This window comes from Equus przewalskii, chromosome 1, assembly GCF_037783145.1.
Source record: "Equus przewalskii isolate Varuska chromosome 1, EquPr2, whole genome shotgun sequence".
Lineage (NCBI taxonomy): Eukaryota > Metazoa > Chordata > Mammalia > Perissodactyla > Equidae > Equus > Equus przewalskii.
This window is the reverse complement of record NC_091831.1, coordinates 157,246,779-157,270,695: the sequence shown is the minus strand read 5'-3', so window position 1 is coordinate 157,270,695 and position 23,917 is coordinate 157,246,779. Positions and strand designations below refer to the sequence as shown.

General features: G+C 38.5%; 1 protein-coding gene across 1 annotated transcript in view; it reads right to left on the bottom strand.

The window, feature by feature from the left end:
• LOC103565260 (purine nucleoside phosphorylase) overlaps positions 1-23,917 on the bottom strand; it is a 57,803-nt gene that overhangs the window by 9,263 nt on the left and 24,623 nt on the right. The gene's annotated exons all lie outside the window — the stretch shown is intronic.

Sequence of the window (23,917 nt, the reverse complement as noted above, 5' to 3'; positions counted from 1 at the left end):
TTAATTTGGTTGTTTGGTTTTTTGTTGTTGAGATGTATGAGTTCTTTACATATTTTGGATATTAACTCTTTATCAGATATATGGTTTGCAAATATCTTCTCCCAATGGTTATGTTCTCTTTTCGTTTTGTTGATGGTTTCCTTTGCTGTGCAGAAGATTTTTAGTTTGATGTAGTCCCATTTGTTTACTTTTTCTATTGATTCCCTTGCCAGGTCACACATGGTACTTGAAAATATACTCCTAAGACCAATGTCAAAAAGTATACTGTCTATCCTTTCTTCTAGGACTTTTATGGTTTCCGGTCTTACAGTCAAGTCTTTAATCCATTTTGAGTTAACTTTTGTGTATGGTATAAGACAATGGCCCACTTTCATTCTTTTGCATGTGCCTGTCCAATTTTCCCAACACCATTTATTGAAGAGACTTTCCTTTCTCCATTATATGTTTTTGGCTCCCTTGTCGAAAATTAGCTCTTCATAGATGTGTGGTTTATTTCTGGGCTCTCGATTTTGTTCCATTGATCTGTGTGTCTGTTGTTGTGCCAGTACCATGCTGTGTTGGTTACTATAGCTTTGTAGTATATTTTGAAATCAGGCAGTGTGATACCTCCAGCTCTGTTCTTTTTTCTCAGGATTCCTTCAGCTATTCAGGGTCTTTTGTCATTCCACATAAATTTTAGGATTCTTTGTTCTATTTCTGCTAAAAATGTCATTGGACTTTTCATAGGATTGCATTGAATCTGTAGATTGCTTTGGGAAGTATGGACATCTTAACTATGTTAATTCTTCCAATCCAAGACCCAGAATATCTTTCCATTTCTTTCTGTCTTCTTCAATTTCTTTCAACAACGTTTTATAGTTTTCAGTGTACAGGTCTTTCACCTCTTTGGTTAAGTTTATTCCTAGGTATTTTATTTCTTTTGTTGCAAATGTAAATGCCATTGTATTCTTAATTTCTCTTTCTGATACTTCACTGATTTTTGTATGTTGACTTTGTATTCTGCAACTTTACTGTATTCATTTATTATTTTTAACAGGTTTTTGGTGCGTTCTTTAGGATTTTTGATACATAAAGTCATATCATTTGTAAATAGTGACAGTTTCACTTCTTCCTTTCCAATTTGGATCTGTTTTATTTCTTTTTCTTGCCTGATTGCTCTGGCTAGGACTTCCAATACTATGTTAAATAAGAGTGGCAAGAATGGACATCCTTGGCTGGTTCCTGTTCTTAAAAGGATAGCTTTCAGTTTTACTCTGTTGAGTATGACATTAGCTATGGGTTTGTCATATATGGCTTTCATTATGTTGAGGTACTTTCCTTCTGCACCCATTTTATTCAGAGTTTTTGTCATAAATGGATACTGTTTCTTTTCAAATGCTTTCTCTATGTTTATTGATCATGTGATTTTTAGTCTTCATTTTGTTACTGTGGTGTATCACATTGATTGATTTGCAGATGTTGAACCATCCCTGCGTTCCTGAAATAAATACCACTTGATCATGCTGTATGACCTTGTAATGTATTATATTCAATTTGCTAGTATTTTCTTGAGGATTTTTGCATCAATGTTTATCAGTGATATTGGCCTGTAATTTTCTTTTTTTGTTGTTATCCTTGTCTGGTTTTGGTATCGGGGTAGTGTTGCCCTCCTAGAATGAGTTAGGAAGCTTCCCCTCCTCTACAATTTTTTGGAAGTTTGAGAAAGATACGTATTAAGTCTTCTTTGAATGTCTGGTGGAATTCACCAGGGAAATCATCTGGTCCTAGACTTTTATTTTGGGGGAGGTTTTTTATTTCTGCTTCTATCTCCTTACTGGTGATTGGTCTATATAAATTCTCTATTTCTTCTTGATTCAGCCTTGGAAGGTTGTACGATTCTAAGAATTTATCATTTCCTCTAGATTATCCAATTTGTGAGCATATTGTTATTCATGGTATTGTCTTATAATCTTTTGTATTTCTGAGATGTCTGTTTTAATTGTTCCTCTTTCTTTTCTGATTTTATTTATTTGAGCCTTCTCTCTCTCTCTCTTTTTTTTTTTTTTTTTTTTTTGGTGAGTCTAGCTAAAGGTTTGTCAAGTTTATTTATCTTTTTAAATAACCAGACCTTAGTTTCATTGATTTTTTTTCAGTCTGTACTTGATTTATTTAAACTCTGATTTTTATTATTTCCTTCTTTCTACTGGTTTGTTCTTCTTCTAGTTTCTTTAGGTGCGCTATTACATAGTTTATTTCAGATTTTTCTTTTGTGTTAAGGTAGAATTGTATTGCTGTAGACTTCACTCTTAGAACTGCTTTGCTGTATCCCATAAATTTTGACATTTCATATTTTCATTTTCATTTGTCTCCAGGTATTTTTTGATTTCTCCTTTGATTTCTTTTGACTCAATAGTTGTTCAGTAGCATTTGTTGAATCTCCACATATTTTTGGCTTTTCTGGTTTTATTCCTATAGCTGATTTCTGGTTTCATACCATTGTAGTCAGAAAAGATATTTGGTACTATTTCAGTCATCTTAAATTTATTGAGACTTGTTTTGTGGCCTAATGTGTGATATATCCTGGAGAATGTTCCATGTGTATTGGAAAAGAATGTGTATTCTGCAGGTTTTGGATGGAATGTTCTGTATATATCTACTAACTAGAGGTGCACCCAGCCAATCAACACCAGCTCTAATTCTGCAGTGTTCAAAATGTAGCCACTGGTTCAACGCATAACAACCAATAACTATTCTATAGATAAGAAAAATAAGGTGAGTTTTACTTGAGCCAGAGTGAGGATTATGTACAGGAAGGCCTTAGAAAGAGTTCCGGAGAAGCATGGTTTTCAGTACAGTCTTATGTCTTTTTAGAACAAGGAACATACAGTAAACAAACCCAGGATACATTTTCAAAGGTTCAAAGAGGTATTTAGTTGCAAATTAGCAGGTTATCATGACCCTCACTTCAACAAGGAGACTAATAGCGTCATTACCAATAGGAGGTTACCAATAGGGGAGGTATGCATTATTATCTTGAGAGTGCATTCTCTACTAAAATGGTTAAAGCAGACATACAATGTGTGTTTGATAGGCCATAAGTCAGGCTTCTTAGTTCAAGCTGAACCAGTTTTGAACCCGAATACTTACCTCATATACCTCAACGTGTGAACATCTCTTGACAGAAGAGAAAGAGAACGAGAAAAAAAGAGAGATTTGCAAGTGGGATAAAGTCAGATTCCTAAAATGAACCAACTCAGAATTGAAGTGAAAGTGAAAGCAAATGGAAGGGTGGGGGCTCTGACCTAAAAACAAGAGAACAAAGGCAGATTAATCCCAAACAACACCAAATCTAATTTATGCCCAAACTAACAATCTGGCAAAGAGATTGAAGACAGGAAATTTTCCATTTTTATTAAAATCCACCTTTACAAAAACAGGAAAACCAGGCAGATAGCCAGTGTTTGCTCTAAAGATGTCCCTTAGAAACCAAAAGTAATTATGGAAAAAAGAGGCCTATTTACAAGGAAAAAGTCTGCAAATCTAAGCTACATCAAATTTACACAGAAGGCAAAGCACAGAATGAACAGTTCTATTCTCATCCTTCTTCTTATTTTAAAAAGGCACCGGGTGGCATTATCTCTTTGGCTCCATTCCTATTAGTAATCAACAAACACACTGGGAAATGGCTAAAAAAATTTAAAAATTAAGACCATTTCTTCCTTTGTTTCTAAAAAATTTGAGGTGAGAGATATGTATCCTTGACAGCACTGACCTAACTCATCAAGAAAAAAATACTAATTTACTGATGTGAAAAGATCTCCAAGATACATTAAGATAAAATAAAATAGCAAGATGCGGAAGAGTACAATAGCAGGCTAACTTCTGTGAAAAGAAGAGGAGAAAAATAAGAGTATGTATTTGTATTTATTTATATTTGTAGAAATCCTGGAAGAAGCCACAAGAAACTAATAAGTGGTGACGAGATTCTCACATACTGGGATATACTGGGTAACTATTCTGATTCAAAACTGATTTGACTTGTACTAAAAAAAAAGAAAGCCTGATTTATGGCCTATCAAACATACTTTGTACATCTGCTTTAACCATTAAACTAAGAATGTGCACTTTCCCTCCTACAGAGCCAAAAATGCCCTATTGGTAACACCCTATCAGTAACACCCCCATTAGTACTCCTAAAATAAGTTTCCTTTCCAAACATCAGGGTCAAGTTGACTTGCTAATTTGCAACTAAATACCTCTTTGAAATTTTGGTGAATATGTATCCCGGGTGTGTTCAATGTATGATTCTTTGTTCTAAAATGGTACAAGACAGTACTGAAAATCCAGCTTCTCCAGAATGTTTCTTCCTTTCTGGAAAAGGCCTTTCTGGATTATAATCCTTGGGTTGGCTCAAGTACAATTCACCATATCTCTCCTATAAATAGCACGGTTATTGGTTATTTTGCATTGTTGACAGTGGTTACCAGAAGGAAGGGCAGATGGAAGACAGAATGGAGGTGAAACATTTTACCGTATACATTTTGTGTCGTTTAATTTTTAAACTATGTGATTATATCACCTATTCAAAATTTTAACCTGAAAAAAAGAGAAAACTGCTAACTTGACAATGTATATTTTTATGTCTAAATTACTTGCACCTTTACCTTTACATTTTATTCTATAACAGCATATTCTTTTAAATACCACAAAAGACCTCAACCTGATTAAAAATTAAATATTTAACACCACCAATGATGCTGTTCTTTACAGCTAATTTGGCGTGAAGGTAATTCTACCATCAAAACAAGCCTCCCTGTTTCTACTTAGGCTTCAATCCGTCAAAATACTGCAGTGTGATTTTCACCTGTCAGTCCTTAGTTAAAAAGCTTAGTTAAATATGGCTGCCCATCTTGCCTAGAAAATAAGGTTCTTACTCCTCAGCCTGGGATCAGAGCCCTAAGCAATGTAGCCCCTCTCCACCTTATCTCCCACTGCTCCCATTCATGACTTCTTCAATTTAACCAGTTCAGTCTGTTAAATGATTAAACATTCCTGAATATGCCTGCATGTGGTGCTTTCTGCCACATCCTCCACCTATCTTCCCTCTAAGGCCCAACTCAAGTCTCCCAGTCCTTTTCCCACTCCCCATCCCCTGCGTTGGTTCTCTTCTCGGAAGGTCTGCAGCACATGTTATCATCAGCACTTAGCATATGCTACTTTTCACACATTACATATTATGGTGCTTTTTCAAAACTGTTTTTCTAAACCAAGACAATAGAACATTTGAAAAGACCAGAAAGTAAGCATAGAGGGCACAACTAACTCAGCCCCATTTTTCTTTTTTTATGCATATTTCCTGTCTCCATCTAGACTGCAAGCACTTTGTCTCATTACCAACATATCATGGTTTTAGGACAATGTTCTATACAAAGTACATGATTAATAAACATTATTCATGTTGATACAGATGACCATGATAGGCTCAGGGAAGAAGGGCTGACTTGATGAAATGTGTGTGTTTTGACATCTATCGTGAGACTCAAGAAAATCAATCCATTTTTCAGGCATTCTACAGGCCCCTCTGGAGAAGAATAGTCTCACCACCAGTTTTTTTCAAGAATTGCCCTTCTGTAGGTGGCCCTTCCAGAACTGTCTCCTGTGACTTTTTGCTTTTATTCTTTCATTCACCTGCACTGAGTCATTCAGTGGGCTGGGTTGGTTGGCACTTTGAAATTGAAGACACTTGATAAACAAATTGTGGTATACCCATACAATGGAATATTATTTGGTTATAAAAAGGAGTGAAGTACTGAAACACGCTAGAAGTTGGATGAACCTTGAAAACACTATGCTGAGTAAAAGAAGCCAGGCACAAAGTCCACATGATTCCATATGGGATTCCATCCATATGAAGTCCAAACTAATTCAATCTGTAGAGCAGAAAGAAGATGAGTGGTTGCTTGGGGCTGGGGATGTGGGCGGATGGGCAGAATGCTAGCTAAAATGTACCAGGTTTCCTTTTGAGGTGATGAAAATATTTGGAAATTGATTGTGGTTATAATTGCACTTGTTTGTGAGTATACTAAAAACCATTGAATTATATACTTTAAATGGGTGAATTTTATTGTATGTGAATGATATCTCAATAAAGCTGTCCTAAAAAAAGAAATTGCAGACATTTTCTGTGTTCATGTTTTCTCTCTCCAATCCATACAGCATCGAACCTAGAATTCTAGTGAATTTAGAATTCATTCTAATTACTTATTATTAAATTAATATTTATTATTAAATGGCTATTACTTGCCTGCAGCTACTTAATTGTCATACCTCCTAGTTTGGACTATAAAGAATACACAATTTTATTTTCTGTCAGGATGGGAGTACATTTAATGCCTTAACATGAATATAGTAATATACACTTGAATAAAGCAGGTGAGTTCTACTTTTTGTAATTTAACTTAAAACTAAGGAATTAGATTCTTGAATAAAGACATCAAATTCACAACCTTCTTCTTGAATCTAGTATTCTATCATGAAATACACGACACCGTCTACAGGATAAATGGGTAAACCCGTTTAGTAAATCTATAAAGCTAGAATGCTCTTCAATATTCCACTCAAGTCTCTCTGGGACATATTTCTCAGGTGGCACCATTCCGGATCCTGATTCATCTCATCAAAAGGCAGATCAAGGGTAAGAAAGCCAGGTGCTACATGCGGCCCTCTTCTAACCTCCAAATACCCATTTGCTCATATCTCACTAGAGCCCTTCATGTCCTCTGGTCTAGTCACACCTGTTGTAACAATGACGCATAAGCATGCCTAGTACTTTTCACAGCTCTGTGCTTTGGCACACCCTGGTGTGAAATCTCCCTCCCCTCCATCCTTTGAGACTAAGTCAGAGTTTCCTATGAAACTTTCCCTAAACACCCAATCCTCAGGGTCCAGTGTATGCAATCCGTCCATCCTTTGGACTCCATCACATGTGACTTGTACCTATTTTATACCACCTTATATAAACACTTCATGGCTTTACAAATGTACCTCTTAAGACTGTAAGGCCCTTGAGAGAAATGACTATTTTTATATTCTCACTTTAACATTTTCTGAGCTGAGACTGTTATACAGAGATATTTAATAACTCGATTAAATAGAAATGTCTATAAGTCATCTCATTAGATGAACAAGTTATAGTTGTGATTATGTCTAAAGGATACACACTACTTCCCTCTAAACCAGCTGTCTCAGAGACAAATGGCAGATGCTAGCATAATTGCCTACAGGTCCAGGTAGAGTTTTAGAGCTGGATGGAGGTACAAAGAACTGATGAAAGAAGGGTGAGAGGGCCATTCCAGGATGCTTTTTCTTAGTGCTTGGCTCAGTTAAGTAGGTCATTTACCAAACAAAGGATAATTTGAAAGACTTTTCTAAACTTTCTGTACAAAATTCCTCTTCCACTTTGTACTACTAATAATTGAAATGTCACCACTATTAGAAGCTCGTCCAACACAAGTCTTCCTCAAAAGACAAAGGGGCCAAGAGGGTAGTGTGTGTAACTTCTGTTTTGTTGCTGATTTTATTTATTTGAGCCTTCTCTTTCTTTTTCTTAGTGAGTCTAGCTCAAAGGTTTGTCAATTTTATCTTTTCAAAGAAGCATCTCTTAGTTTCATTCATCTTTTCTATTGTCTTTTTAGTCTCCATTTCATTTGTTTCCACTCTGACTTTTATGATTTCTTTCCTTCTACTGACTTTGGGCTTCATTTGTTCTTCTTTTACTGGTTCTTGTAGGTGTAAAGATAGATTTTTGAGATTTCTCTTGTTTCTTGATGTAGGCTTGTATTGCTATACACTTCACTCTTAGTACCAGTTTTGCTGCATCCCATATAATTTGGTATATCATATTTTCATTTATCTTCAGGTATTTTTTCATTTTTCCTTTGATTTCTTCATTGATGCAATAATTGTTCAATAGCATGGTGTTAGTCTCCACATATTTGTCATTTTTCCAGCTTTCTTCTTGTATTTGACTTGTAGTTTCATACCATTGTGATCAGAAAAGATGTTTGATATGATTTCAATCTCTTAAATTTATTGACACTTGTTTTGTGTGCCAACATATGGTCTATGCTTGACAACGTTCCATGTGCACTTGAGAAAAATGTGTATTCTGCTGGCTTTGAATGCAATGGTCTTTAAGTATTTATTAAGTCCATCTGGTCCCATATTTCATTTAAGGCTGATGATTCCTTGTTGACTTTCTGTCTGATGGTGTATCCACTGATGTAAGTGGGGTGTTAGAGTACCCCACTATTACTATATTGCTGTCCATTTCTCCCTTTAGATCTGGTAATAATTGCTTCATATATTTTGGTGCTCCTATGTTAGGTGCATACATATTAATAAAGGTTATATCTTCAGAAAAGATTGTCCTCTTTATCATTATATAATGTCTTTCTGTCTCTGGCTACCTTTTTCAGGTGGAGGACAATTTGTTTTGACATAAGCATGGCTACATTTGCTTTCTTTTGGCTGCCATTTGCTTGTAGTATTGTCTTCCATCCCCTCACTCAGAGCCTATGTTTCTCTTAGAGCTGAGATGGGTCTCTTGGAGGCAGGATGTAGTTGGGTCTTGTTTTTAATCCATCCAGTGCCTCTGTGTCTTTTGATTGGTGAATTCAATCCATTTACATTTAGGGTGACTATTGATATATGAGAGCTTAATAACTGCTGTTTTATCTTTTGTTTTGTGGTTGTTCTATATTTCCATTTTTTCTTTTTCTTTGTATTTCTGCCTGCCTTTCCAGTTTGATGCTTTTCTGTGCTATTTTTCTCAGTTTCATCTTTTTATATGTTTCATGTCTGTGCTAGCTTTCTGTTTTGTGGTTACCATGAAGTTTATATAAAACACCTCATGATGAGATAGATCTATTTCTGTTGATGGTATCTTATTCTCATTTTCCTATACAGGTGCCATTTTTTTCTCTTCTCCATTTATGGTTTTTTTGTCACAAATATTCCTGTTTTTACTGTGAGTTCATTACTAATTTAAAGTAGTTATAATTATTTTTAAAACTTTTCTCCCCTTTAACGTTTAAGGTATAATCAAGTTTTTAACAACCTATTCTGATAATAGAGTCACAACATTCTGATTCTGTATGTCTGTTTATAACGTTACTCAAAGTTTTGCATACTTTTGTCTTTTGATTTCAGGTAGAAGGACTCCTTTCAACATTTCCTGTAAGTCAGGTCTAGTGGTGATAAACTCTTTCACCTTTTTTTTGTCTGGGAAAGCCGTTATCTCTCCTTCATACCTGAAGGACAACTTTACTGGATAGAGTATTCTTGGCTGACAGTTTTTATCTTTCACTATTTTGGGTATGCCATTCCACTCTCTCCTGGCCTGTAGATTTTCTTCTGAGAAATCTGCTAGTAACCTAAGGGGTGTCCTTTGTATGTTACTGTGTTTTTGCCCCTGGCTGCCTTTAAAATTCTTTCTTTATCCTGATGTTTGACAGTTTTCATATAACATGTGTTGGAGAAGATCTTTTTGCATTGAGATAATTTGTTGTTCTACTAACTTGGTGGATTTCTATGTCCAGTTCCTTCCCCAGGTTTGGGAAGTTCTCAGCTATTATTTATTTAAGTATACTCTCTGCTCACTTCTTTCACTTTTCTCCTTCTGGGAAATCCATTATCCTTATGTTGCCTTTCCTAATGGAGTTGGAAAGCTCTCACAGAATTACTTAATTTTTTAAAAATCTTAATATTCTCTCCTCTTCTACCTGAATCATTCTTACATTTCTGTCTTTGACCTCACTAATTTTCTCTATCATCTGGTCTGCTCTTTTCCTAATGCTTTCTAATGCATTCTTCATCTCATTTATTGAGTTCTTCAGCTCTAGAATTTGTTTGTTGCATTTTTCCCAAAAGTTAATATTTCTTCTTTTCAAAGTCTCTGTACAATCATATTCAGTTTACATTCCAAACGTACCAATCAGTTTGAGAAAGAAAGCAAATTTCACTTATTTCCACTGTGTTTGGCATAACACCTTAGAAGACAATTTCAATTATATTATGACACATTAAACAAGCCCATTAGAATAATGACAGCCTGCATTTGGCTGGTGCTTTTCTGTTTAAAAGAATATTCATGTACCTTACTTACCTATTTTAATTCTGATAATAATCTTATGATATTGACAGGGGAAGGTTAATATTCTCACTTTAGAGGTGAAAGAACTGAGGCTCAGTGAGCTAAGTGGTGCCCTAGGTCAAACCAAACTGTCATTGTCAGGCCAAGGACCAGGATCTGAACATCTGACTCCTAACTCAGGCTCATCTTACACTGATATAAAACCTCACACTCTGAAAACTTAAAGTATAACATTTTAAAGTATTAATTACTTCATTTAGAAATTAATTCTCTGGTTTATTCATTGAGAATTACATAACACGCTAAAATTGTTAACAAATTAAAAAGGAAAACATGTATTTGGCAGAAAAACTAGCTGGGTGGCTCATTCTGCTCATTCAGCAGATATATTACATACAAGGATGTTATTGTATACAGTCACTTTTCTAATTGTAACCACATTTGTACTAATAAAGTGTACTTTTCCCAAAATTGGGTGTATACACTTTTGATTATATCACTTTGTCTGTGTTACAGGTTCTGCCATGTGTTGGGGAGCTGAGGGGGTTTAGGGTCATGGGAACCTCTGCCCCATTTGGGTTGTTGGATTTATGGACATCACCACCAGTAGTGTGGGGCCTGGAGTCACAGGTGGCACTATGGCTGGTGGGACTGGGATCTCGGCCCCACCATTGCTGCTACTTGGTTCTCTGTGGCTGCAGCTACCACTGTGACTTGAAGGCCTGTGTGTTATTCATCTCCTCTGTTGTTGCTCTGGGTACCCTGGGGCTATGGCTTCAGTGGCTGCAGCCAGGGGCTGTATCATGGGCACAGCCTCTGCTGTTCCCTAATCTCACGTCTTTGTTTTCCAATCCACCCACTTTCTAATGTACTGATGTGTGGATCTCTACTTGTCCTGGTCTGTTGGGTAAAGGAGCCTTTGTTGAGTTATGGATGTTTTACTAGTTGTAAATTGAGGGGGAGAGACAAAGGGAGCCTCTCATGCCGCCATGATGCTATGTCACCCAATCTGCCATTCTTTGAGGTTGTCCAGCTTCTAAAATATTTCAACTCACCAACTTTTCACTTCAGGATAGCTCTATGGTGGGCCTAAGTCCTGTTAGCAGGAATCCCAAAAACCTAGGAAATTGATCTCAGTTATGATTCCACAATACTGAGTTCAGGAGTGTTCTCTGACCAGAATGGACTAGGCTGGAGAGTTTGAGAGAGACACCTTAGAGAACCAAACTGCACCTGGCAGGAGTGTTGTGTGTTGTGTGACCCTTAAACAGGTGAGGTGCATCTGCCCAAGGAGGGGCTCTGAGCGTATTCACACTTGCTGTTGAGTACAACTAGACTGGACTGAGAGATACTCTTATATTTCCATAAAGTCTAATATGACCCTAACTTACTTAGAGTTTTCAGGAACAATGCACCCTTCTGATGAAGGTGTTGGAATCAAGACATTTGTACTTCTATCTGAATTGGAAAATTTGTTCATCTCTCTCATAGAGCTGACTTTATTCTGTGCCCTTTGAATAAATAACCCTGTTTGATTTATTCAAGTGCTGTCTGAGTCAGGTTTTGTCATCAATTTTTTCCTTGTATTAACATTTTTTAACATAGTGGGCACTCAGATAACTATAACATTTACCTGACAACCCTGTATTATATTGAGGTTTGTCTATTTTTTCTGCATTTATTTTGAACTTTGTCCTTTTGATAATCAGATGTATTAAGCTGTAGATAGAAATGTCAGCATATATGTGTATGTGTGTGTGTGGTTTTTTGGGAAAAACCAAAATTATCCCCTTCTAACTCTTGCCTGCCCATAAAACCTTGGGGAAACTTGACGCATTTCAACATCCCAGGGAGGACACTCATCAGGTGTGTCTTTCCAGGTTGCTGAGCATTGAGAAATATGAACTCATGAGGAAGGTATGTTTCTTCATTTACTCAACAAATGTTCTAGGGATTGAGGACACAGAGAAGGACAAAACAGTGTTCCTGACTTCACGGAACTGACATTAAACTGAGGAGTCAGACTACAAATAAATAGAAACATATAAATATCTAAGATAATGATAACTGTTAACAAAAAGTAATCAAAGAAAGGGGATGAATAGTAACGGAGGAAAGAAAGGTAAGTTAAAACTACAATGAGATACCATTTCATACTCACTAGAATGTCTATAATAGATAAGATAGATGTTAACAAATGTTGACAAGTATACAGAGAAACAAGAACCCTCACACATTGCTGGTGGGAATGTAAAATGATGTAACCACTTTGGATGAACAGTTTGACAGTTTCTCAAAAAGTTGAGCATAAAATGACCATATGACCCAGCAATTCTACTTCTAGATGTCCACCCAAGGGAAATGAAAAGATTTCCACACAAAAACTTACACGCAAATGTTCACAGTAACACTACTCAAAATAGCCCCTAATGGGAAACAACTGGTGGATGGATAGACAAAATGTGTGTCCTTAGAATGGAATACTATTCAGACTAAAATGGAACAGACTACTGACACATCTTACATCATGCATGAACCTCCAAAACATGCTGAGTAAAATGATCCAGATACAAAAGAACATGTATCCTTTGATTCCATTTATATGAAATGTCCAGAAAAGACAAACTTATGGAGATAGAAAGTAGGGTAGTGGTTTCCTGGGGCTCAGGGTGGAAAAGGACATCAATGTAAATGGGCATAAAGGATCTTATTTGGAGAGTGAAAATATTCCAAAACTGCATGGTGACAGTTGAACACTGAGTGAAGTTAGCAAAAATCATTGAAGGGTATACCTGAAATGGGTGAATTTTTTTTTTTTTGGTGGGAAAGACTCTCCCTGAGCTAACATCTATTGCCAATCTTCCTCTTTTTTCCCTCCCCGAAGACTAAGTGCACAATTGTATATTCTAGTTGTAAGTCCTTCTATTTCTTCTATGTGAGGCACTGCCACAGCATGACTACTGACAAACAGTGGTATGGTTCTGCGACTGGGAACCAAACCCTGGCCAACAAAGTGGAGAGCATCAATCTTTAACCACTAGGCCATCAGGACTGGCTCTGAAATGGGTGAATTTTATAATATGTAAAATACATTTCAGAAAAGCTATCTGAAAAAAAAAAAGGTAATGAAGGCACAAGAGATTTTAAATAAGTTAGTACACAGAAAGTCTTTCTGAGGACCTGCCACTGGAATCGAGACTTGAATAAATGAGGGATGCAATGATTAAGGGAGGTGTTCAAACAGAAGGTACAGCTGGCATAAAGGTTCTCAGGAAATTGAGCAATTTAGCAACAGCAAGAAGGCCACTGTTATTAGAGTGAACAACAAGAATCGTTGTGGGAGGTAAGGTCAGAGATATGGATAGATGGAGTAGACCACGGGAAGAAGTTTGGGTTTTATTTTGAGCATGAAAAAAGGCTACTGAAAGGACTTGTAACTAATTCATCTTAAAAAAACAAAACAAAAAACCACCTCACTGCCTGCTTTGTAGAAAATCAATCATATAGAGCAAAAATGGTGGTAGGGAGATCAGATAGCAGACCACTGTGGAGGACCAGACTAAAAGTAGGTTTTGGTTTGCATCAGTGGTGATATGGGTGGTAAAGAGATCAGATTCTGGAGATATTTAAGAAGATAGAGCAGGAACGACTTGCTGATATATCAGAAACAGGGTATAAGAAAAAGATGAACCAAGAATCATTCCTAAGTTTTTGGCCTGACATATTCAATGAATGGAGTTGCCATTTACTCAGATGAGACTCTTAAGGGAGGAGCAGTTTCGGCAGGTAATGAAGAGTCTTCTTTTACAGCTGTTAAGTTTGGCAAGATTAGACCTCCAGGTGGACATGTGGAGTATGCAGTTGGATAAATGAGTCTGGAATCAGAGAGAGGAAGTTTAAGCTAGATGTATAAATTTGGAAGTCATTAGCATATAGATGGCTTTAAAACAAATGATCTGGATGATACCATCTGGGGACAGAAATCAGGCTGAGGGGAAGGATCTAGCAAAAGAGTTTGAGAATGACCTCTCAGTGAGGTAGGTGGAAAATCAGGAAGTAGGAGGTTGGAAAGCAAGTGTCAAGGTCACTGCTGACCGTGAAAATTAGTCTCAGTGGAGCAACAAGGATAACACCAGAAAGAATGAGAGATGAGAAAGTAGAGACCGCATGTACAAACAACTCCTTTGAGAAATTTTGCTATATAGGGAGTGATGGCTGGAGGAAGGATGTGGGGTCAAGGGAAGGGGCTTAAAAATTTTTTTTAATTTTTTTAATGATGGGAGACATCTTGAAATGGAAAGAACCCAACTGGGACTTGGGTGTGAAATGAGAGAGGAGACAAAATGGTTTGTACTATTGTCTGGGAGTTCAATGGCACCTTTAATTGATTACTGATAGGGTACTCTGTGACTTGCTTATACTACAGTTACAACTGTGCCATCCAGTAGGGTCCCTCGATAATGAAAGGAAATGAGGCCTCATTGGGAGCTTGGCTTTGACTGAACACCTGCGCATAAGAGGGCAGCAGAGAAAGAGTTCTACAAGGTGGTCCCTGCAGGGTAAGGACACTGTTACATCCTCTGCAAAGATATTAGAGAGAAGGCAGCCTTTCCTCCCCAGAACCTGAGTGCTAAAATCCAGCTTAGAGACCCCAAAGGCTCCAGACTTTGGGACATACTTGGATAATGTGGCCAGGCTTTGAAATCTGGAAAGAAGCTGTTATAATGCTGATTGAGTGTGGAGGAAAGGCCAGTACAGAGGGAGGTTGTAGCAACTATGTTGAACCATTTTTAAAAATAAGAGAATGAAGCTGGACCATTCTTATTATAAATATACTGATTCCCCTGGAGTAATCATCACCACAATCATTCCAAAAGAACCATTGATGCTGAATCCTAAAGTGTGTGGCCAAATTTTACCAAAAGTGCCAAGTAGTGAAGGATCTAATCTATGATGGAGAGAGGAAGACACTCCTGCTGTGATTGGACCTTTAATGTGAATATCACAGCGTGTAATGTGTACACAGTGCTTTACCGTCTACAGAAGATGTTACATTCTTTGTCCTTTGGAGTTTTGATATTTATAGAGACCATTGACTAAGTGTCATTCATATTATTCTCATCTTTATTCTTCAGATGAGAAAAGAGAGGCTTAGAGAAAGGTCACCTGACTTTTCCACCATCACACAGCAAATGAATGGCTAAGGCAGGACTCAGATTCAGGACTTTTGTCGCCACATGTTTTAATCCTACCGTGACGTGGGTGGGTAATATGTGGAAATTCATCACACGTTTAGGCTGATTAGGAAAGGTCCAAGGGGAGTAAAGCTTGGTGGCAAATTGGGGATGAAACAGGGAGGTGAGGAACTGTCTTCTATCATTTTAAAAGGTTTGTCCAAGTACAAGAAAAATCATATTTGTTCTGTGCAACTTTGGAGAGTTCAAACTAGAACAAGGAGTCTGATTCTACTCAATTTGTGAAGAGCTCCACAAAAAGGAAATTGGTGATTTACATTCTTAACGTATTGACGCAAGGGCCAGATGAGTATTTGGCAAAGTTTTGGAGGGAAATCTTTGACCTTACAACCTCTAAAATTCTATTCAAATCAAGTCACTTAGGACTTGTTTGCAAAAGCCTGAATACCAATAGTACACTTCTCCAACACTCTAGTTATATGGAAGGATGGTGGGGTGTTACACTGTACTTTCATGTTACAATAATCATGTATCCATGCCTGTCCGTTTCTGCTTGACCCACTGCAGGGTGGGAGGTGAGGAGTTGAGGGGCTAAGTTAGGAAGAGTAGGGAGCTGTGACTGATCCCAGACACAAGTGGAAGCAATTCACTGCTTCCTCAGGCAGGGAAGGGCAACCTCTTAGCTCAGCAATTGAGAAATCCTCAGCAGCAGAGCAGGAGGAATTCCTCAGGGGATTGAGGGGTGACAGAGAGGATAGGTGGAGAAAGGGTTACCAGGAACCTTGGGGAAGGAGTGGTTCACGGGTGGAAGCCTTGCACAGAGGTGCAGTCAGTGGTGAAGGAAGCCATTTGTTCCAGGAGAGCTGTTTAGAGGGAGTATGTTTTGTGTGTGTCACCGACAAGTTACCCCGAGGACCTGAAGGGTGGATTTGGATATCTTGATTGTTTTTCCAAATTGTTCTTTTTTCCTTTTGTCATGTTAAGGAGACACAATCACCAACAACCCTGAACCAGATCAAGCCTCACTACCAGAGTTATGACAACTAAGACTTTTGTCTTATTTTTTTTTTTTTTGGTTTTCATAATTTTTATTTCTTTGATTACTTGAGGTCAAATATATTGTCATATTTTATTTTTACTTTTTATTGAGATTATGATAGTTTACAACTTTCTGAAATTTCAGTTGTACATTATTGTTTATCAGTCATGTTGTAGGTGCACCACTTCACTCTTTGTGCCCACCCCCTCCCCCCCTCTTTCCCCTGGTAACCACTAATCTATGCTCATTGTCCGCATGTTTAACTTACACATATGAGTGGAGTCATACAGAGGTTGTCTTTCTCTATCTGGCTTATTTCACTTAACATAATATCCTCCAGATCCATCCATGTTGTTGTGAATGGGATGATTTTATCCTTTTATGGCTGAGTAGTATTCCATTGTATATATACACCATATCTTCTTTATCCAATCATCAGCTGATGGGCACTTAGGTTGCTTCCATGTCTTGGCTATTGTAAATAATGCTGCAATGAACATAGGGGTTTATGGGACTTTTGGAATTGCTGATTTCAAGTTCTTTGGATAGATACCCAGTAGTGGGATGGCTGGGTCATATGGTATTTCTATTTTTAATTTTTGAGAAATCTCCATACTGTTTTTTCATAGTGGCTGCACCAGTTTGCATTCCCACCAGCAGTGTATGAGGGTTCCTTTTTCTCCACAACCTCTCCAACATTTGTTACTTTTTATTTTCATTATTTTTGCCATTCTAACAGGTGTAAGGTGATATCTTAGTGTAGTTTTGATTTCTTTGCCTTATTTTTAATACTAAGATCTCTCCAGGAGGAGCTTAGGCCTCATTACCATAACCTGCAATGCATGTGGAGGCGTGTTTTCCAACTGAGCCAACACAAGAGAATCCCACCTCTCCTTTTTGAATGTTCATTCTCTGTCCAAAATAAATGTCCATGTTTCCCTTTGTTCGGGGGTGCCATGGCTTTGGAAATGATTCCTCATGGTCTCCTATTTGCTGCAAATACACTTTACTTTGTGAGACAACTACTTTCGGTGTAGAGTCTGATTTCACTCGCCAGGAGTGAACCCACTTCAGTTTCGGTAACATGAGGCCAGTAGTTTATGAGGAAAGTATTTGTGGGGAAGAGGGTTATGGGGCTAGTGATATGCATGAGTGCATTTGCTGAGAAATGGGGTTTGTAGGGGCCTTGCTTTGCTGGGACAGGGGCTCGAGGCTGTTTGGTGCAGTGAGAGAGGCCACAGGGACAGAAGGAATAATCCTTGCTGTGGCCTTAACAATATATACACAGATACATGTGTATTTAAAATTTAAATAAAAATCTTATATGATTACAAAAGCAATACATATCAATGTAGAAGAATTGGACAATAAAAGGTACAAAATAAATGAAAAAAAAGAACCCTTATATCTCCTTGTCCAAGATGAGCACTGTTACGAGTTTGGTGTACTTTCTGTGGATTTGATATATTTTGTAGAAATTATTAATGTCCACTTTGTCCCCAACTATTTACTTCAAAAATCTTCAAACCTGTAAAAGCAAAGAAAGAGTGGTTAGAGGCTGGACCCGTGGCCAAGTGGTTAAGTTCACACTCTCCACTTCAGTGGCCCAGGGTTTTGCCAGTTCCGATCCTGGGCATGGACATGGCACCGCTGGTCAGATCAGGCTGAGGTGGCATGCCACATGCCACAACTAGAGGGACCCACAACTAAAAATATACAACTATGTACCGGGGGCACTTTGGGGAGAAAAAGGAAAAATAAAATCATTTTTTTGAAAAAAGAAAGAGTAGTTAATGAACTAGTATACCTTCTGCCTAATTTGTCATTTGTTAATATTTTGCCATACATACTTCCTTTTTCTCCCTGAGCCATTTGGAAGTAAGCTGTTGTACACATCATGTCAGTCACTTTTAAACATATGAGCATGCATCTCTAAGAATAGGGACATTCACCAATAAAACAACATTACCGTTATCTCAGCTAAGCTGATCAATGTTAATTCAGTGAGGTCTGCATACATCTTACTTATCAAGATGTCTTACTACAGACTCTAAGTGCTTTCCTTTTTCTTATTTCCCCAGCTGTCATCTTTGAAGGCAGAACTTCAGTCATGTCTCTGGCCAGCTAGGCGAGAGTAACCACATACTGGGGAAGGTAAGAGAGACTCTGAGCATGGGAACCTGGAAGCTGTCAGAAGGGCATCTCTCTCTCAAAGCCCCTACTCTTCCTTTCCTCTTGCTCATCTCCATTGCTCTCCTCCAGGCTGTGGGCTAGACCGTTGCTCTGGGAGATCCCATCCTCCTTCCCCTTTCTCGCCTTCCCTCCTTTGCTCTCTCCTCCACCGAACCTTGCTGTATGCCTGTTCTGTGCTAGCTTCTGCACCAGGGTCTGCTGACCCAAGTGAACCTGGTCTCTGGTCTCAAGAAAGTACAGAAAAGGCAAAATTTCTCCTTGGTGAGAGGCTTCTGTTCTTGGCTCTGTAACGTGCCATTTAGGAGCATCATGCCCATGGGGCTGGCTTCTTCATCTGGTCACCTTACCAGGGTGTCTGGGCTTCACATGGAAAAAGCCTCTGCTCCTTGGATCACTGGTTGCCCTGACAACGACGTGGCGAGAGCACCAGACACAGTTTCATGAAAGAAAAGTGGGCTCCTTTAGCTTAAAGGCTAGCTTAGTTATTCTCACGTGGGCTGATTCTCTGTTCAGGGAAAATACTGGCTTTGGAGGGGCACCTATGTCTACTTTCTTGACGTAGGCTTTTTCTGTTGATGCACTTGTTGACTGTCCTTTCAAGATTTTTCTTATATGGAAGAATGTAAAAATGGAGGTCTGTGAGCTAATTTTAACATTGTAGAAATCTTCATGAAAACCACAAATTTACTCTAAATAAACCTATAACATACTAACTAAAACTAAGTTTATTGGAATTATATCAATCCACTGTGGAAACTGTGGTCATCTCATTCTCATCAAAAACTCTTCTTGGTAAATTTTGTAAAAATTAATACAAATAGGAAAATTAAATTAATTAAATTGCGGTGATTCATGAGTATAACAGCAAAATTTCCTCAAAACTTGAAATTTTTGGTACCATCTGAGGATTTACTCAGCTAAGATCAGCCTTTGGTAAATAGTAGCCACCATTTGTGAAATCAAACTCCTAATCTACCCAAACTCATAATCTATCAATGGGGGGAGGCGCCAAGAACCGACACACCCCAGCTTTGGGGACGAAAATGCAGGTTTAGGGAAGTATATTGATTTTAGCATCCTCACAACTAAAGTCCAACCAATCAAACTGTGTCCTGCCTCTTTTCTCTTAACTAAATTTGATTTGGGTTATCATTTATTGCAGACAGTTTTGCAGGATATCTTTACTCCTATCTTGGAACAAGGTGGAGTATAAAAGAATACAAACCAACAAGCCTAATAATATACTTTAAGAAGGAGATGGGGGAGCTTGGAGATTAGAAAGGGAAATTCTAAATTTTGGGAATTGCTTCCTTGTAGCCAGCACTGCTCAGGGCTATGATGCTGGCTCAGCCCTTAAATCCCAGTCAGGAATGTCTCCCCCCACCCACCCTGCCGGAATGAATCTCAACACTACTCCCATGCCTGCTCACTAAGCAAACATCTCTTCATGGTTTGGTCTCCCACTTAAGTGAGAGACAGACTGTGTGGGGCAGGGGTATTTCCCACTGCACATAGTGTTCAATGTAGCTGTTGTTTATAGTGTCATTTTGGGACTGGTTTGTATGAGTCAGTCCCGTGAGACTGAAAAACTCCAGATGCACAGACAGAATCAAGTGTGGGCCTGTGAGTTGAGCACGGGATCCAATGTGCTGGGGTATCGGTGCTGCCTCCACCTCCTGAAGCCCTTCCTGAGCGCATCGTCTGACCTTTCTGGATGACTTTGTTATCTCAGTCTAAGCAAGAGAGATAACTGTAACTTAACAAATGTAGCTTACAGGGACCCAAGGGGGCAGGGAATAATAAAAAGTGTCCTTGCTAACTGAAAGATTACAGCCCACGAGTTTAGCTAGTTTATCTTCTAACTTCAGAGACTTCTTGCCAATTGAATTAAATGTTGTTCCACTACAACTTGTTTGACCACTACCTCAAGTTGAAATACACATAGTAACAATTGTTTGAAGGCCTTTCTCTGTAAAGTTCGCTGTTTCAGGCTTTGTGACCATTCTAAAAGAGTCATGTGACCATTACCTATCAACCATTTTACAAATAGGCATCTTCCACTCCAGCAAACACACACACACGCATATCTTTACCAGTGTTCTCTCCTTCTCAGTCCTAGTGTCTAGTACCCTTATGATCTCAGGGATTGCCAAGAATTCTGTCCGCAATGGAACTTCCAAGAACATGGATTTCCAGTCAGACAACTCTGAGTTCAAATGCTGACTCTGTCATTTACTAGCTGGACGATCTTAGATATTTTACTGAAGGTTCCTAATGCTTTGCTTCCCCATTTATAAAATGGAGCTGCACTATAGCATCAATCACCTCACTGTGTTAAATGACATAATGTAAATAAAGTACTTAATTCCGTGGCACTTATTATAAATGCTAGCTTTTATTTTTTCTCATCTTTCAGAGGCAATCACATTAAATTGATATTGACTACAAGCCCAATTAAATATGTCAACTGTTTCAGGAATAATTTCATTTAAAAAAAAGGCAGGAAAAAATGATAAATGTTAAAGGAATGTCTCTCCAACAGTGGAGTCTTACACACTGTGACCAGCTAGCATGAGAGAAGTTCTTGGAGTGTATTGGAAAGAAACTTCAAGAATCACATGTCATTAGGTGACTTTTATCCTGTGTTTACCAATAAGCTTGGCCCTGTCTGCAGCCACAGAGACCTGAAGGTGGTCTGAAGGAACGTTTGTACTCCAAGGCAAATGAGCAATGCCTGTTCTCTCTCCTGCTTCCTCACTCCCAGGGCCAGGCTGACTCCTCTTCTCCTCATTCCCTCCAGAATCACTGTTGGGGGAGGGAATGATGAATACAGGGCACAGTGCTTCCCCCTTCCTAGGGTCTCCAGCACTGATTCCCTCCACACACCTACACCCCTCTCCTGCCTCCTCCTCAGCCCTTAGAGCATTCCATTCCCATTCTGCTCATGACAGTATCTGGCCGCCGCCCAGTATCAGACCTGAAATGGCTCAGCCAAAGGACCAGTGTCTAGAGTGAAGCTTGCCAGGACTCAGGACTGAAATAATGACAGTTGACCATGTCCCTCTCTAGGTTCAGTATTCCAGGAAACTCTGCTGTTTTGCACATCCTCTCCCAGAACTGGGCAGTCAACAGAGGAACACAGATGTGGGTCAGAGTGTGGTTTTTACTACTGGGTGCCAAAACCCAAAAACAAAACAACAAAACTGACTGACTTGCTTATCTGTCTCTTCCTTCCTCACAAAGCCTTCAGAATTCCTTTTAAAATTTCCTTCCCCTTTAAGATCATTTTTTAAAAACTTTTTCTTACAAAAAATTTCAAACATTCCCTAAGTAGAAAGAAGAGTATAATGAATCCCCATGTGGCCACCGCATGCAACTTCAACAATCAACATTTTGCCCATCTTGTTTCATCTCTCCTCACTGTTTACTATTCTTACTTGTGTGTTCATTTATTCCTAGAATATTTTTAAAGCTAATTCTGAGTTTATTTTTAATGACTTCTCCCTCTTTCCCCAGTTAAAGCTGGGAGTTGGGCAGAGGAGACCCAGCTTGGTGAGTTCAGCCCCACACTCACCCTCCCTTGCATTCCATCACTGCCTCACAGTTGAAATCAGTGGCAAATACAATTTCATAATTTGGTATTTATTCTTCTGATAAATAATCTTGACTTCCTTCTTTATGCCACACACTGTGCTAGACACAGAGGATAAGAAAAGAGCTAAGAGAAGAAACTTTCAATTCAATGGGAAAGAAAAGAAGCAGAAAAACAATATTGTTGGCTTGGCCTGATAATGTATACAGGTGCCACAAGAGTGTTAATTTATTGTACAGGCCTCCTTAATTTGGTTTTATATGTCTAGAGCCATATATTATTGACAAGCCCACAAAATTAACTTCTACCTGGAAGTTTCCTTAAGGAACCTCAGGTTGGGCTTTTAAAAGCCTCTTTAATTTGCTATCTTGAGTTTAGAAAAACCAAGCCAAAGAAACTCTTTCCACAGATTTCACCTAAGTACCTACAGATTTGGGTGAATTGCTTTCTTCCCAAGCACCCCATAATTTCCTAAATTTCCTGGCCTGCCAGGAGGTGATGTTTCCCACCTCCTGCAAAGCTTGGACCCTGTAAGCCAGGTCCTAGGCAAGTGTCCTGAGAATACATGTAGGCATTAGTCCATCATACGGGATTAAAGGAGCATCATTCTCAAAAATGACATTCTGTGCCAAGCTTTGGTTAGATAAACATTTTTTCCATTATATCCTGGTAAAAAGGGAGACAAACTCTTACTGAACCTAAGCAAGTAATATACTGCCATGAAAAGTAAGGGGGCTTGGTAAGAATTTCTGAATTCTTGACTGAGTATGTGGGTCAGTGAGAATCAGATATCACCTATAAAGGTTTATTTCAGTTTAAAAAAGCAGAATCTGGGGCCAGCTCCGTGGCCGAGTGGTGAAGTTCATGCGCTCCGCTGCAGCGGCCCAGGGTTTGGTTCCTGGGCGCAGACATGGCACCACTTATCAGGCCACGTTGAGGCGGCGTCCCACATCCCACAACTAGAGGGACCTGCAGCTAAGATATATAACTGTGTACACGGGGGGTTTGGGGAGACAAAGCAGAAAAAAAAAAAGATTGGCGACAGTTGTTAGCCCAGGTGCCAATCTTTGAAATAAATAAATAAATAAATAAATAAATAAATAAATAAAATTAAAAAAGCAGAATCTAGTAATTTGTTATGGATTATAGCAACTTTAAGAAGAAATAAAAAGCCTTCTTTAAATATTCAGAATTGGGCATTCAAACAACATCAACACTAAGATAGAACATTAAAACAATATTGCAAATAAATAACCACAGAATTCCCTTATCAGTTCATTTGTCCTACACAACTAATTCTTGTTCTGGTGGATCTTGAGTTAACAGTCCAATGAAGCTGTCTGTTTTTTGACTAAAAAGAGTTGTGTAAATCTTGACTCCGTCCTCCGGTTTGGTACGAAAGTTGTCTAAGTGATGGAAAGTGTCAATAGCTGGAAGTTTCTGGTACAGTCTGTTTTACGAGGTTCTGAGACTGTCCTTCTTTATTGAAGACACAAATTCTGGCCTATAATTTAAGGCAGAGCCTTCAGGCAAGCATTAGAGTAAACTAAAAACTCTCATCCAGCCTCATGACTCACATACCTAGTCATACGTTGATGTCTCCCAAATTTAGATCTCCAGCTCAGACTCTTCTGAACTCTAAACGCCTATTCACTATATTCAGCTGCCATTTGACATCTCTACTTGTCATTTTCATGGACATGTTGAACTTAACATCAACACAGGGTTGGATGGGGTGGGAGAACACCTCAAGGATATGCACCAAA